Source organism: Equus caballus, chromosome 19, assembly GCF_041296265.1.
Source record: "Equus caballus isolate H_3958 breed thoroughbred chromosome 19, TB-T2T, whole genome shotgun sequence".
Taxonomy (NCBI): domain Eukaryota; kingdom Metazoa; phylum Chordata; class Mammalia; order Perissodactyla; family Equidae; genus Equus; species Equus caballus.
Genome location: NC_091702.1, coordinates 4974012 through 4990925, shown reverse-complemented (window position 1 = coordinate 4990925; position 16914 = coordinate 4974012). Strand labels below are relative to the sequence as shown.

Genomic DNA, 16914 nt, shown 5'->3' with positions numbered 1-16914 from the left:
GGCATTGCCCTTTACAGTTTATAAAACACTTCAAGGCATTGTCGTAGCTATGTCTTAGAAGTATATAAATCTTGTGAGAGTCAAAAAGTAGGTAGAAACAACTCAAGCTATTTTAAGAGGGGAAAAAAAGACCCTTTATGAATGCCCTGTGATTTGGAGATACCCATTTCTTAGGTGTCAAAACTCAGTTCAGCAAGATCATGTGACTGTCAAGGCGACACGAGAGTAATGACAATGACAACGGTTCTTGTGTCCCATCCAGAGCCTATTTTACTGCCACACCTCAGAGGCTTGAAGCAGAGCAAGGCAGGTGGGGTTGAAGAGGCCAGGAGGCCGAGTTGGCAAGAACAGCCCTAAGAAGCAGGTTTGCAAGCCCCAGCTGCAGGACTGGGTGCGAGGCATCCTGGGCTCCTGGGTGGTGAGGTGGGTGGAGATAGGGCAGACCCTGGGGCGGCGGGCAGCCTTAGTGGAGGCAGAGGGCCACTACTAACAGTGCCTCTGGCTCCTCTGTGGGCCTAGGGTGTACCTGCACTCAGGGCATCTAGCCAGCTGAGCTGAGTCTGGCTCTGAAATGACCACTCAAATATAGCTTTGACCCAATAAAATAACTTAATGGGATTTCTCACTCTGACCAGATGGCTGCTGGCCCGGTTGAGGATGACAGACCACACCCCTCTGCCGCAGCCTCGTCCTCCCCTCGCTAGAGCGCAATGGATTGGCTGGTGGCAGGATTTGGATGATGCTGCCTATGGTTTGTGCCTGTGTTAAACGCGGATGAATATTGTGAGACTCACATAAATTGTTTAACATAACGAATAAAAGTGTTTCTGCACCTTTTCTCTGTGTTGAGAGAATGGTAAGATAGAATAATGGACCTCGCTTTAGGGAAAATCAGATATATTGATCTTTTCATTTGTTTGGATGCTGGGAGCTTTCATACTCTGAATAGGAAAGATGAGCAAAACTCATAACCAACTCCATGCCTCGTGCTCGACAGCATTCTCCTCCAGGGCCCAGTGATCTTGGAAGAAGCCTGAAGCCAGCTCTCCTGGTCCTGTGGAGATGGGCCCTTCCCTCACATTTAAAACGAGTCGTTATACACCAATGATACAAAGGCTCTGATGTAGAAAACGAAACCCTGCATTTGTGAAAACGGGACGTTTCTTTAGTGCAGACTCTCGTGCCTGACTGTCTGGGTTCGAATTTGACTCGGCCGCTTACCATCTGTGTGCCTGTGGGCACGTTCCCTACCCTTCCTCTGCCTCAGTTTCCTCGTCTATAACGTGGGAATTACCTCACAGGGGGGTTGAGAACACTAAATTCATTAATTCATGGAAAGTGTTAGAGGGCCTAGCACATGGTATATACTCACCAAAAGTCAGCTTTCTTACTATTGTTACGTGATAATTCCTTCATTCTGGATTATTTTCGTGGTCTTCTCCCTCTGCTTCTGTTTGGTCCCCCTCTGTCCAAGTCCTTGCTTATCCAACCTATTCCGTGTCTGCTTGCTCGCGGAATCTCCCCACGAGCGGCATGCAGTTCCCTACCCGACAGTTCACACCGGGAAGGTCCTGGTGCAAAAGGAAGTGGACATGCTTATCGCTCACATACGATACCTCTCCCAGACCACGGGTAGCTGACACACTGCCCGTGCATGAACTGTCTAGATGCGGGCGGCGGGGGGCACAGAGGAACACACAGAATTTGGCGGAAGTTATTAATAGGTTTCAGAATGAAATTAGAGTGTAACAGTTAACAGACTTCCACTTCATAAAATAATTCATCATCTCGATGGGCATTTTTCTCCCAAAACCTGTGGGTCATCCCAACCTGGCCTTGGAAGTATCGCAGAGTGAGGAGCCCCCTGTGGCCACTTTAGTGTGTGCTCATAAAAATGAGTGGGAAATTTGAAGATCAGGATTTTTAATAAAAACTTTTATGGAAGCACACAACAATACCAGGAAGCATTGTTATAAGCAAAATAACATCGTCCTCACATGGTATCTATTTGTTGACCTGAATTTGTATAATTAAAATGGCAAAATAAAACTCTCAATATAATTATGATTTGGATGTTTTTAAAATAAGAATTTCTGCCAAAAATTAAATAAGCTTATAGGCATCATATTTCTTTTGTTTCTATAAAAAATATTCACTTATACATGATATTTTTATAATAAGAGATAATGAGAAATTCTGGACACTGGTACTGACATGGGTACATGCCTGTAAGTCACTCAACTTTCTAGTTAGGGAATGCTGCTTTAAAAAAGTAGAAGATTGCCAAGAATAATAGCTTATCTAATTGAAGATCATTAGAAACAAATGAGAGTAGATTTGTGAGTTGGGCTAATGATGCATGTGTGATGTGATATCCTGGTGTTGAAATATGGTGAATAGCTGTCTTTCACATCCCTAGTAGTTGTTGTTTGCTATTATGTTTATACTGTTTCCATTTTTTTTAATATGTATATGTCTTATTGGGGGTAGTGAGGTTGCAAAATTGGTTCTGTGCTTTGGGAGAATTAATCTAATAACCAAGTATGAGTTGATTGAAAAAGCAAAGGAAGATCTTGATAGAAGATGTTTTGATAAAGGGAAAGGAAAAGCCTGTAAAGAGAAGGTTTAGTTTGTTTAATATCTGATTTAAAATATCAGGTATTAGGTGTTGATTCAGTGGAATTATGTCGTTACGAAAAAGATGAAATGTCAAAGGAAATATATTTTTAAAGAATGCTAGAAAAATATATTAAACTTCAAAGCTGGCTTAACAATTAATAAAACTTTTGAGGATGTCTTCTACATAGGGAATTTAAAGCACTTTATCATGTGTATATTTGCAAGGTGATGCAGTCTGAAGAAATAATCCAGGAGAAATCTAAAAGAAAAAATAATATGAAATCATCATGAGTGATTTTCATGCAAATGTGTCCGCCTGTGTGACCCCGTAGCACTGATCCAGTGACACTCTCTTGTCCCACCGCTGGTTGTCCTTTCTCAGGAATAAGACCAAGCATGCCCCACATGCATCTCTCCCCTGTGAAAGTCCATCTTCTGCCCAGGACCTCCCTCTGGCCCCCACGTGCACTCCCACCAGCATGTGCTGGGCTACAGCCTCTGCAAGCCGAGAGAGAACCACGGCCCAGGAGGGCAGGCTCTCAGAAGGCATTCAGGGCACAAGCGTGGCCTCTGGGCTTCTTTTCTTCTCTGGCTCCTGGAACAAAGAATAAAGGAATAATTGGATGATAGTTAAAAGTTCCACATTTAGTTCAGCCTCATAACAAATGAACTGACATTTTTTTTTAAAGTTAATAGTTTGGGATGGTTGTAATGGCTCCTTGTAATAGGCAGTAAAAGAGTTTTGTGGATTGAAGCCAAACTCACCTTCAGTGGAAAGCACAGGAAAGTAAACGCTCAGAGAACTTGTATACTGGAGAAGAACGGTTCATGACATTTCAACATGATGAAGGATGGTGAAATGCCATTTGGGGATTAATTCTTAACCCATATGAGCTAGAAAGTCAAGAGAGAGAGAAAACTAAACCTGTTCTTTTATCTGGCTTTGGAATGGAAAAACAAAATCCTAGGGGAGCTGCGTTTTCCCTGGAAAGTGAGGCCCTTTGCTGAGATCATGCTCTGATTAAAAAAAAAAAAAGAGCTTTTTACAAAGTGAACTTTAACATACACCTTCATGTGCACTTCTATGATTCTACTGAATACCTTTATGCTATTTCTGCAAGTATATTATTCACGTTGTTCTAAACTTTGGCATCTAAAATTACACATATTTTTGACAATTCAAAGAGGATAATTGTAAGTTTCTCTTATCTCCTCTTTTTATTAGGCAAAATGTAGTGAAGGCACATTTATTATTTCTGCAAACACGATAGGTACTCAATCATGTCTGCTGCTCCTGCACACTCTGCTGCCCCCGTGAAGTCCCCATGCTTCTGATTGCTGCTCTCCCCGGTAGGTTGTCTCCAGGCCCCAGGGGTGGCTTTATAAGGCTTGGATGGAAGCTCGGTGATTTAATTGCAGCCATTTTAAGGTTATGGCCCAGAAAATGCTAATCAAAAAAGTTAATAAAATGAATAAAACGAAGGTCGAGAGGAGCACTTCTTAGGTCAACTCTTCCTGGCTTCGTGCTCAAAATGCTAATCAGTGTTTATTCATTTGGCAAACATCCCCAAGTACCTACTATGTGCAGAGTCTGTCTGAGGCTGGAGACACAGAGATGTGAATAACATAGTCCTTGCCTGAGGAAGTCTACACGCAAGCAAGCGCAGGAGGTCAACCTCTGAACAAGTTATCATAGTGCTGTGTGAAAAGTGCTGTGTCACAAACAAGTGTGACAAAGTTACATCAGATAGGAATATTCCAATGCAAAGGACAGAAAGAAAAACGCAAACAGCAAAGCTGATTTATTAGCTTACACAACTACAACAGGTACTTCTGCTCCAAGGTGAAAATGGATCCAGCAGCTCAGTGTCACAAGCTCCTGGTTTCTCTTTATCTTTCTCTCTGCCATCGACAATTATAGATAAGTTATGGGCTGAGTTGTGTCCCCCAGAAATGTGTGCATTGAAGTCCGTACCCCCAGTACCTAGAATTTGAGTGGATTTGGAGACAGGGTCTTTAAAGAGGTAATTAAATTAAAATGAGGCCATATAGGTGGGTCCTGATCCAATCTGACTGGTGTCCTTAAAGAAGAGGAGACGAGGACACAGACATATACAGAGGGAAGACGAAGCGAAGTCACAGGGAGAAGATAGCCACCTACAAGCCAAGGAGAGAGGCCCCAGAAGAGCCCCACCCTGCCCACACCTTGATCTCATACTTTAGCCTCCAGATCGTGATAAAGTTAATTTCGGTTGCGTAAGCCATCCAGTGTGCGGTACTTTGTTATGGCGGCCCTAGCAGACCAAAACAAGGTACCATCTCAGGCTCCGTGGTGGCCCCCTGTCAACCTTGGCACCACCGTTGGGGCTATGAAAGTCCATCGGCAGTTGCAGACTTCACAACTTCTCACTCTTACCCAAGTGCAGTGAGAGGAAGCTTCCAGTGGCTCTCCACAAGTTGTAGGATTCTCACTGTCTCCTGGGCCTTTGTGTGAACAATTCCTGTGCTTGGGGAAAGGGATTCATGGATTGGCTTACACCAACTAGCACCCACCCTTGAAGGTGGGTGGCGTCAATTCCATCCAAACCACATAAGGCGAAGTCACTAAAGGAAAATCAAGGTATGTTGGTGAGGTGTGGCTATGGAGACAACCAACAAAGCTCCACAGAGGCATCAAGTCAGTTCACCCGGACAGGCTGGGCAAGGGGGTCTTAGAGAATGACTAGACAGTCACGTGGTAAACAAGATCTCCAAAGACAGTCCAGACAAAGGAAACAGCACATCTGAGGACACAGATGGCACAAAAGGGCCTGTTGTATTTGGTTGGGTCATCAGCTCGTCCCAGTTTGCCCAGGACTTTCAGCTTTTAGCACTGTAAGTCCCACAAGCAAACAGGTACAGGAAGTCCCACATCCCAGCCCCTCAGTCCTGGACCAACTGGGATGGTTAGAGAGTTATGAGCAAGGTTCACGGGGCAAAGTGGCTGGAGATAAGATTGGGAGGGTTTTTGAGGCTAATTTGGAAGAACCTTTCATGCACATTAGTTTGGACCAGAGAGAAGAGCTGTAGTGTTCCTCTGCCACGTTGAAAACATAAGTTAGTAGCTTGTTATTCTGTGGAGGGTAAAGGGACTCTGTTAACAATCGGAATTCCATAGACATTTTGCAACTGGACCCATTTCAGGAAGTTCATGGAACTTGAGGGCTAGAGGGCATTCAGGAATAGCAGAAAGTCCCAGGGCGACACTTCTGACTTGGAGGCACTGATCCCTGGAGTCAAAGGTCAGCACTGTGCTGGGCACATCCTGAGGCTCCATAAATGCTGCTGGATTCTTGGTTACCAGACTTCCCTTAGGAACTGGAATTCTGTCTTCACCCTCAACTACCCTCTCTACATAACTGTCTCTTAAAACTGTCTCTTTCTCTTCTTTTAACTTCTTCATGCCTTTGTTTCCACCTGCCCCCGGGGGCTTCAGACTCACTACACCTCCCGTGGACTGCTCCCCTCCCCTCCACTGTTAGTCTTCAGCCCACGGCCGGACGTCTGCGGAGGGTGCTACCGGTCTCCCAGCTCTAGCCTGCACCGTGGAGCACACTGCAGCCCTGATGAGAGGGCCTGGGAGCAGAGTGCAAATCCCACACTTAGAAAAATTATGTTTATGTATTTCCACATGTATGAAAATACAGACACAAAGTTTCTAGAAGTACATACACCAGACTCTTGATAGTTGTTATCTTGATGGTGTCTGGTGGGAAATGGAGGGAACTGTTACCACTGTTGGCAGTCTGGGGAGCAGCCCACCAGACCTCTCCACTAGCCCCAGTGCCGATGCAGGTACAGCGACAGCACTCAGGGCTGCCCCAGCCTGGCTCCCACCCCACCTCCGCCCAGCCTGCCTGTAAATTGCAAAGCCATCCTACCACTGCGGCATCTGCAGGGTCTCTGGAGCCTGTCACTCTCTATTTCCACTGCCGTCACCCTGTCGAAGCTCTCATTAACTTGCCCCTGCTCTGCTCAATAGCCTCCTAACTCACTCTCACTTCTTTCCTCTCTCCCTCTATGCATCTGATCTCCCACAGCGTCCAGATTAATCATCCTAAACCCTAGATCTGATCGTGTCATTGCCTTGTTCAAAAACCTTCAGTGCCTCCCCATTGCCTATAAAAGGAACGCCAAACTCCATGATCTGGACTGAAACTAAACTTCTGGTCATTCCCTTGGGAACTTGTCTTCCCCTGAGCTCTAGTTCGTATTGATTTCTCTAACAGGAATGCCATCCCACCTAGGCATTTCCATCCATTAACATTCCTCTCCTCCAGATATTTGCACAAGGGTGAGAAAATGTTCACGCAGGATGTTCGTTGTAGTCAAGTCAAAGGCAGGGAAGAAGCCAACTCTAGTGTCCACTGGTAGGGGACTGATTGAGTAAGTGGTCAGGAGCCAGCGGCCGCAGGATGCAGCTCAGCTGTGGAGATGACAGAGTTGTGGTTTAGCATAGAGGCCTGGGGAAAAGTCTACAGGATATTGTCAGCCAAAAGAGTAGGCTACATAATAGTTTATAAATTTTTTTTAGAGCACACATATTGTAGAACTTTCTGGAAAGACATCATCAAATAATAACAGAGGTAAAGTCTAGGTGGTTGAATTTCATTGATGATTACTTTCTCCTTGGTATTTTTCTATTTACTTCAAATTTTTATAAACACAACCACAATTATAGAAGTTACATTTATTGAGGACTACTTGCCAAGTATTGTGCCTGGTGTTTTACATCTCATAATTCAGTTAGTCCTTGCATCCAAACTTTGAGGGCAGTTACTATCACCCTCAGATTACAGGAGAGGAAACCCTGGGTCGGGGGTGGAGAGATGTTTCCAAGGTCACGTCACCAGTGAGAAACAGAGAAAGGATTCAAATTTCTGTCTTTCTCACTCCAAAGCCCACATTCATAAACATTATGTACATAATAATGACGCATCCTTTTTACAAAAGAATAAAGCTGCTACAATGCGTTCTCCCAGTCTTACAAGGTCACATTCAGTTACTCCACTGCCCAAAACCTTTCCTCATATCCAGAAGTATGACACGGTAGGAAGATGAGAATAAATATATATATATATTATTTTTTAATATAAATAACATCATTCTATATATTAAATTATATTATGAATATATCTGGTTGTTTATATTTCAAAGTGCATCCTGGACATCTTTCCATGTCTGTCCATGTCAATAATTCTCAATTTATTTAACAGTTTCATAGTAATCTATCATAGAGATGTGCTTTGATCATTTAACTGGCCCCTCTCAGATGGTCCTTTATGTTGTTTATAAATTTTGCCATTGTAAACAACATCAGAATGAGCATTCTCATCTACATCTGTGTCTGTGCACATGTAAGACCATTTGTACAAGATGTATTCCCAGAAACGGATTTGCTGAGTCAAAAAAATGTGATTTTTTTCCTTTTCCTGTACCGGAATTAACAAAAAGTTTTCACTGTAGTGAAAGAATCTGTCTAAGCACCAGCTGGTTGGACTCTTGTGTGGCCCCGTTTCCCACTGACAACCTCCCCAGGTGTTGACAACTGTCTGCACACTTGTCATTCCATTATCTCCAAACTGACTTGTGGAAAGAAAGCACACTGTACTGTGAATTGGCTGAGTTCTGGTGAATTCTTGGCCACCAAGTTGCTGTGTGACCCTGAGCAATAAATGATGCCTCTGGTGACTTCCATTTCTTCTTCTATAGATAAGATCTTTCCAGCTCTAACATTCAGTGTTTCTTGTCTCTAAAGACAAGCATATGTTTTGTTATTCTGACTCAGATTTTGAAAACTAATATACGTATCATAAAGGGTTATCCTGCCTCATTGGAAGTTCAAATGGTAGGTGAGAAGGCCCTATTAAAAGCATTTACAAAGGTCTGCAGTAAAGAGTTCATTATGGTTCATTAAATCCCCTCCCGCCTTTATCCACTTCAGTTACTGTATTTCCTGTAAATGGGATTTGCGCCAGGGTCACGTTAACACCATCCCACATTCTGCTGTGCTATTACCCACTGAGCGTGAATCAATTGAATGAAAGAGGCCTTTCCAAGTGTATTGATTTTCATTTATCTAAACTCATCTGTTTGCTTTACTGCATGCTCACACGTAGGACAAGGCACAGCTAAACTTCTCCACAGAGTTCCTTTTGTCCCCTTAACATTTAACACTAGAATATGCGTATGATAAACACTGGCATAAGAATTTCAAAATATTCACTGGAAATAGTTTTCTGTAGGTGATGTAAGGGCCGGATCTCTTTCTCACATCAGAAAGAACCCTGCCTCAGCAGGGTACTACAGCCTTTCTCGCTGCATGAGCACCCTCCACCTCCGCGCCCCCGGGGCTCAGTGCGGGCCCCCACCCCCTCCCCCCGGAAACCAAGAGTGTTGTCAAGACAGTGATTCTTCTGGGCTAAAGCTTCGCTCACTGTCAGGAAACTGAGTATTCTACTGCTGCTCTGTGTAGAAACATTCCTGCTGCTTTGGCAGAGATCAGACCGAAACCGGAAGAAAGGAAGTGCGCAGTAGAGAAACAAACACTTCCAACGTCTTACATTCCAATGTCCTTTTGCTACAAGTCTGGGTTGATGTGTTTGACTGTGTGTGTGTGTGTGTGTGTGTGTGTGTGTGTGTGTGACAGAGAGAGAGAAACCCTTCATCTTGACCCATAGTTAGGATTTGGGAGGTAGAAAGCATCTTAACAACTTTGATTGAATTGTTGTGTTCGTCACTGGATGACGTGTGGCTATCTGGTGCAGGATTAAATGAGATGTCCTAGTCTTATGGTAAATAGGTCTTGATTTCTGCTCAGGGAAATACTGATATTTATTTAACTGGGGAATAGATGCTGGTTAAAGCAAAGCCAAGGTCAATATTTCCTTTGAGTTGCAGTAAACATTTCTATTCATTGAAATAAGATTTTCTGTTATAGCTAATGATGAAACATTATCCAATGGCAGACCAGGAACTACGATTATCAGGATAATTCTAAGGCATCTTTCTTTTATGCTTAATGCTATAAAGGATGATCACCGTGGGTCTCAGCAAGATCTGATGGGAGATATTGGCATAAAGTCCGGCTAAGCCTGAGTCCTCGTTGTGAAGCAGAAGATAAATGAAATTCAGTCATGAAAAGCAGGTTCTTTAAATACACCAATGAGCAGATATTATTGACTTAAATAAAATGAAAAATTAACGAGAGTTTAAATATGAGCTAATTGTTTTCCCTCATGCATTTCCGTATCACTTTCAGTGTTACACAGTTTTGAGAGATTATTTATAGAAACAATTCTTTAGAAAAAAATTTTCCTTTCAAAAATAACCATATCATAGTAAGTAAAAATATTTAAATGTCACTTGGTTAGGAACTAGGAACAATATAGAGGTAGATCTTCAGGAAGATTATAACCTAATTGGAGAAAACAGCAGATACATGCAGACACAGTATTGCGCGGCTGTTAAGAATATGAGAGTCGGAATCTTAATGAGGTGGAATCCCAGCTCTGGCACTATGACCTCTGACAAGATTTTCTGTGACTTGGTTTCCTCATCTATAAACATGGGATAGGGGCCGGCCCTGTGGCCAAGTGGTTGGGTTCGCAGGCTGTGCTTCGGCGGCCCAGGGGTTCACCGGTTCAGATCCTGGGCGTGGACATGGCACTGCTCATCAGGCCACGCTGAGGTGGCATCCCACATGTCACAACCAGAGGCACTCACAACTAGAATATACAACTATGTACTGGAGGGCTTTGGGGAAAAGATGGAAAAAAAAGAATGGGATAATACAAATGACCTCATAGGATGATAGTAAGAATTAAAAGTCTGCAAAGCACTCAACAGGTGCCTGACCAAAGGAGAGCCCTCCGGAAGCGGCAGCTTTGTTAATGATGTATTACTGAAGTGACAGATGAAACACTCTTACGGAGGCGACTCAAGGAGCTACACAATTACTGGATTTGGAATAAAATAGATTATTTTGTCTTAATTTCAGAGAAGAGAGCTCTCACAGCTGGGTTGCATGGTCAGTCAACTCTTTAAAGAAGACGTAGGATTTGAACTAGAGGATGACAGAGGAATGGGATCTTCTTGGTAGATAACACTAGAGGTGATGTGCATTAAAGCTACCAATAAAATAGATCACTGCTGTGTCATCTATTCAGCCACGGCCCTGCGCACATCCGCCTTGATTTTCTCTTCTTGATTAATGACCATAGACATTTCCTGAAGGTTTTTCTAAAATTTTTGCAACCATTTCTCCTGCGTCTCCTTTGTTGGCACCTCTGCTGCCTGTTTTCTTTTATTTCCCCTAAATGAAAAATAACTTTAAATAATAAGTAAATAAAATAAGAAGAGTGAAAATCACCCAAAATCTAATCTTCCAGTTAATACATTTAATATACAACCCTCTGTTAATATTTTGAGGAAAATCCTTCCAAATATTTCTGTATGTCTCTGTCTTTCTATTTCTCTCTTCCTCTCCCTGTGCATGTGCACATGCACGTGTGCACGTGCACACACGCACATGTCTAATATGATCTAAACCAGGTCATACTGTACATGCTTTTTGTAATCTCATTTTTTCACTGAAAAATATGCAATATGCTATAAATATCTTGCCATGTCAAAGAACAATTTCATTATATTTAAATGGGTTTATCACATTGTTGTAAAAACATTTACGCAATTTCAAAAACTCTTCAATGGGCATTTTGGTTGTTTCACACGATGAAATGAGCGTTTGAGAGATAGAAGAGCCATGAATTATTTGCTTTCCTGGATGAGATGACTACATGTCGGAAGACGTCATTTTCCTCTCCCTCAAATATACATATATATCTATAGGTGTGGGGGTATTTAGGTAGAATTCAATCCCAATCAAATTCTTAATAGGATTCTTGTCAGAATTGAATAATATCTTCTGAAAATTCAACCGGAGAAAAAACAGTTGTCTACACAAAACTCAGGATGCAAATGTTTGTAGCAACATTATTCGTAATTGTCAAAAGCTGTAAACAACCCAAACGTCCATCAGCTGGTGGATGGGTGAACAGATTGTGGTATATCCATATAATGCGAATACCGCTCACCAATAAAGAGAGACAAAGCACTGATACATACAGCAAAGTGGACACATCTCAATAGCATTATGCCAGGAGAAGGAAGCAAGACTCAAAAGCCTACCTAATACGTGACTCCATTTATGTGACACTCCGGGAAAGGAAACTGTAGAGAAAGATATCAAACCAGTGTTGCCGGGGTTGGCAGCCGGGGGAGGAAACTGGCTACAAAAAAGGTGCGAGAGAACTTTGGGGGTGGTGGTTGCTATAGGACTGCAGAAGTGTATCCAAATTCATAGTACTGTCGACCTAGAAAGGGAGAATTTTACGTAAATAAACAACCAAACAAAACACACACATATACTTAAAAAAAAGGTGAACCATTAAAGTTCCCTCTGGAAAGGAGTTGTCTCTAGTCCTACAAGATATTAAAATGTATTTGAAAGCAAAGAGTTAAAGCAGCGGTTTATGTACAGGAGGATAGACTGATCCCCAGCGGAGAAGATATGAGCGCAAAGCCGACCCAATTCCACATGGAAATGAAGTGTGTGGGGGAAAGAGGCCTCGTCCCAATAACAGGGAGGAGTGCTTCAGGAAGTTGTCACATGGTAACTGGTGATGCGCTTTCACTTTAGATCTGTCCCTCACATGCAATAAAATGTTTCATAGAGATTTTTACATGATCAGTATCAAATTTTAAAAAATAAAATAATTGGCCAGGACTCTAAAATTTAGAAATATTATAAACAAGTGACAAAAATAGATCCAACTGTCTAGAACATATATTCCTATATAAACAAGATTTTAAAAAGAAAAGCGATGAGTAAGTAGAAGGTATTCCCAGTGAAGACAGCAAAAGAGTTATATATTTGTACCCTACAATGCAACACAATTAATAAGAAAATCTTAAAACTCTGCAATAGAAAATTGGGCAAAGTACTTCATCACATCAGCCACAAAAAGGTAAAAACTACCAAGCCAAACTTATTGAAATATTTTAATATGATAAATATAAAAATGCACACTATTTTGATCATGGCACGCTATTCTATGTGCACAATAACATCGATGAGCTCTTTCCTTGGTGCTGATAGTAGGAATTTGTACATCCCATTCAGAAAGACACTTCTGAAATACAAAAGCCTTCCTTCTTCTGGTTACTTTTTACCTTATTAATTATTCAAATAAAAGAAAATGATACCTACGTAAAGGCAGTCATCGTATTTGTAACAATGAGAAAATGGAATCAACTTGAATGTTAACCTTTGTCCCAGATAGAATAGCGTGCAGTCACAGCAATTTTAATTATGCAATCTATAAAACAGCATGAGAAGCGATTGTTATAATCCTCAATGACACATGCAACACTGTGTGCACATTATCTACACAAGTGTGTTTTTAAAGAGATGTAGCAGAGAAAGAAGACGGAAAATACCGCTTAAGGATAACAGCAAACGCATACAGAGCTCACACTGTGCCAAACAGTATTCTAAAACCTTATGTGTAGTAGCTCGTTGAATCCTCACAACTCTATGACTTCCATTTTTGCCAGTTAGGAATTCATGCTACAGGGAGGTTAAGTAACTTGCCTAGGCTACGCAGCTGTGAAACACAATTGCCAGTGGTTGAACGCAGGCAGGTTCTTAACTGTTCTCCTCTGTTGCCTCAATGTGCTGTACTCCTGAAACACAGAAGCAGATGCGGTTGTGTTGCTGCCACCCCTGACTTTTATTTTCCAGTCTTTCTGTAATATTCCTAAGTAAACATGCACTTTAAAAATGTTTTCCTGGGAGACATTTGACAGCTTCAGGGGAAGGATGGAAAGTGTGAAGAAGAAAGAAGGAGTGACAAGCACCAGTCTATGCCAAAGGAAACCGCCCGCAGGCCCCAAGGCTGAAGGGTCCGCCGGGTCTTCTGATGTGAGCAGCTGGGAAGCCAGCAGGGGCTCTGAGTGGTGTGTCAGGGCAGGGGACGGGGAAGGGCTGTGCTGCCCTTCGACTAGGTCTCCCGCTGCAGGGTGAACGGGGAACCCAGTGGAAGACCAAGTGCACCCTATGGAGTCCTCTCTTACTCGCCTGGGCTCACCCCGTCAACACCATAGGCAGCGAGGATCCTGAGTCACTGCTCCCAACGCATGGGCATTATTTTTATCATATAGAAAAATAGAAAGAATACTGGGGGTGGTTCTGTTTTCTCAGTGGACTCAGTAAAAATCATATCACCCCAGGTCCACTTGGAATAGTTACACCAATTGTATGTACGGCTATAGGCCAAATTACTTAGTAAAGTCCATTACAAAAGTATTGACAAAAATTGTGTAATTTATCGCCAGTTATTGAAAAAGATGAGACAATTTGCTGTCAGTGCTTTAGGCTGCAGTTGAAGAAAAGATCAGAATTATAAAAATTGCCCATATTTTTAAAAATACCATTAGGGAAAAAAACATTGACTCTCTTACTTTGTTATCTAAATATAAAGTATGCTTCTTTTTTTTGGCAGAAAAGCCAGCAATTCCTGTAATAAAAGTTACCCTGGAGGATATGTAAGAATAAGCTTAGAAAAACATGAATAAAAGAAATCATAAAGAATTACTTGGAGCTATAGTTGTTGATCACGAGGATTAGGTTTGACAGGAAAACACCCCTTTGGGAAACCCTATTAATTCTCACAAGCCAATTTTGCTGCACCTGTACAATTGTTGCAGTGCTGAAAACCTATTTTTATTGAATTTGGGAAACAGGCTTCTAACGCCCCAAGATCTACCCTACAGGAACCGTGACTACAAGATTCTGAACACGCAGACAAGAAAAAAAACCCACCACGAAAACATCAAAAATCTAAAAGTTCATAAACATCGAAAGGATGAAGCATCTGGATTTGCAGATATTTTACTCTTGATTTATCCATATACTGAATTTCAAAAAGAGACTTACTGAAATCGAGAAGAAACTGGCATGGTTAATATTTCAAGTGCTAAGTAATTGATGTAACATATTTTGAAAAGATCATCTATTTTGTGAAGAATTTGATTCCCTTCTTCTCGCCCACCCCAATTGTCTTCCAAGCTTCAGTACAGATAGCCTCTTATTCCAAAATATAGGTTAGAATTGTCTCTAAATAAAAAATGTCTGGTAGCTGATGGACACCAATTCACTCTAAAAGCAGGCTATTCCTTATCTCTTGTTAAGTGTATTGATCTCCTTTGAAACATTTTTCCGTAATCACTAGCCTCCACTCTCTGATGTCCTAGAGTCCTGTTATTACAGATACAAAATCAAAATACCCCAGTTCATAAAGGACCTCTAGCACCTCAGCGATTTGGTTTTAGGAATGTGATCTCAGCTTTGCCTGGTTTCTGACTATTTCATAGACTCTGTCAGACCATAGAGCCTTTTAACCTCAAGATTTCTGAAAGCAACAGTATTAGGGAAGATGGACTGTCTGCAAGGTGTGCTCCTGGCGGTCTTTGATCAGTAGGCTTGCATGATCCCAAAAATGATGTGCCAGTACATGCTGCAACTGGAAAAGCAGTAAGGCCCTGATTCATAGAATATCTTTAAAAATTAAGTGTATTTGTATTGGAAAATTGCAAAATTAAGTTTTGCATTTCAGAGAGCATAATCTCCAACACTCACTACTTCAAAATCTTTCTAAACTATATCCAGATTCAGTGTTTTAACAGTAATAGGATAAAGATGTCCAGATACAGAAATAGAAAGTATAAATGGGGTCCAAGACTTGTGCTCACAGAGCCAGACAGGTAACATGAAGGAGTGAACCCAGACAGATGTTAGATAAGATAGAGGGGGAAGCTCTAAGACACAGGAAGAACAGGAGCATTCTTGCCCACCTAATGGCCAAAAGAAACCCATCCACTGGACAAGTCTGGCCCCTGAGGATGCCAATCAGAGACCTCCAGTGCAGACAATTAGATCGAATGTGTCCTATACCCATCCTGGGATGTCTTTTGGCTGTTACTTTTGAAATTAAACCTTGACCACAATGAGATACCATTTCACACTCAACTAGGACGGCTATGATAAAAAAAAAATGGGCAATAACCGACAAGTGCTGATGAGAAGGCAGAACAATTAGAACCCTGACATATTGCTGGTGGGAATGATGCAGCTGCTTTGGAAAACAGTTTGGCAGTTTCTTGAAAAGTTAAACATGGAGATACCATACGACCCAATAATTTCACTCCTAAGCATATACCCAACAGAATAGAAAGCATACATCCGTGCAAAATCTTGTACACTCATGTTCATGACAGCATTATTCATAGATAAAATTCAGAAACAACACAAATGTCCATCAACTGATAAATGGACAAACAAAATATGGTACATCATACAATGAAATGTTATTCAATCCTGAAACAGGAATGAAGTACGGCTATGACATGGATGACCCTGAAAACATTATGCTAAGTGAAAGAAACTAGACAGAAAGCCACATGCTGAATGATTCCATTTATGGGAAATGTCCAGAATACGTAAACCCATAGAGATAGAAAGTAGATTAGTGGTTATCAGGAGCTGGAGGAAGAGATGAATGGGAGATGACTGCTCATGGGCACAGCGTTTGGGGGAGTGAAGAAAGTGTCCTGGGATCAGACAGCAGGCAAGGGTGCACAACTCTGTGAATGGATTAGACACTGCTGAACCATATACTTTAAAAGAGTGAATTTTATTGTATTTAAATTGCATCTCAATAAAAACAACTAAGCTTGGTATGAGCTTATTTACTTTGTGGTTTGACTTTCTCTTAAAAGCTTCTTGCTGACAAATATAGAACACCGCCCTCCACAAACCCAACACGCATCTTTGAGTTTCTTGTTCTTAAATTTTCATACACGTAGTCTCACTTCTGCATCTGTTTTTGGCAACTTCAAAAATGTTTCATTATCTGGGAGTCACTCCAGTTGAAGGTAATTAGGAAAAGAAGAATTTGAGAGCTGGGAATAGAAACAGGAAGGAAGGAAAATGTTATGGCAGGAGTTGAAACTTTTATCATGAGGTCTCAGGAGAAATAAAGGAAGCTGTGGGCAAGCAAACCGGGCAGCGGTCCACACTTCTACATCTGTAGGAAAGCAGATGTGGAGCTGTGTAAGCCGGAGACCTGGGGCTGTGCTCGAAGCTGCACTGGGCGCCTGTGGACGATGTGAGAGGCCTCTGGAAGTCCACAGGGC

General features: G+C 41.8%; 1 long non-coding RNA gene across 1 annotated transcript in view; it reads right to left on the bottom strand.

Annotated features, from left to right (window-relative positions):
- Window positions 1-1906: 1906 nt before the first annotated feature.
- Window positions 1907-16914, bottom strand: part of LOC138919051 (uncharacterized) — a 36830-nt gene continuing 21822 nt past the window's right edge. The window contains exons 3-5 of the long non-coding RNA XR_011428946.1: window positions 13313-13404; window positions 11848-12032; window positions 1907-3214 (exon numbers count right to left, since the gene is read on the bottom strand). This is a non-coding gene — a long non-coding RNA (uncharacterized lncRNA). The remainder of the gene's footprint in view (window positions 3215-11847; window positions 12033-13312; window positions 13405-16914) is intronic.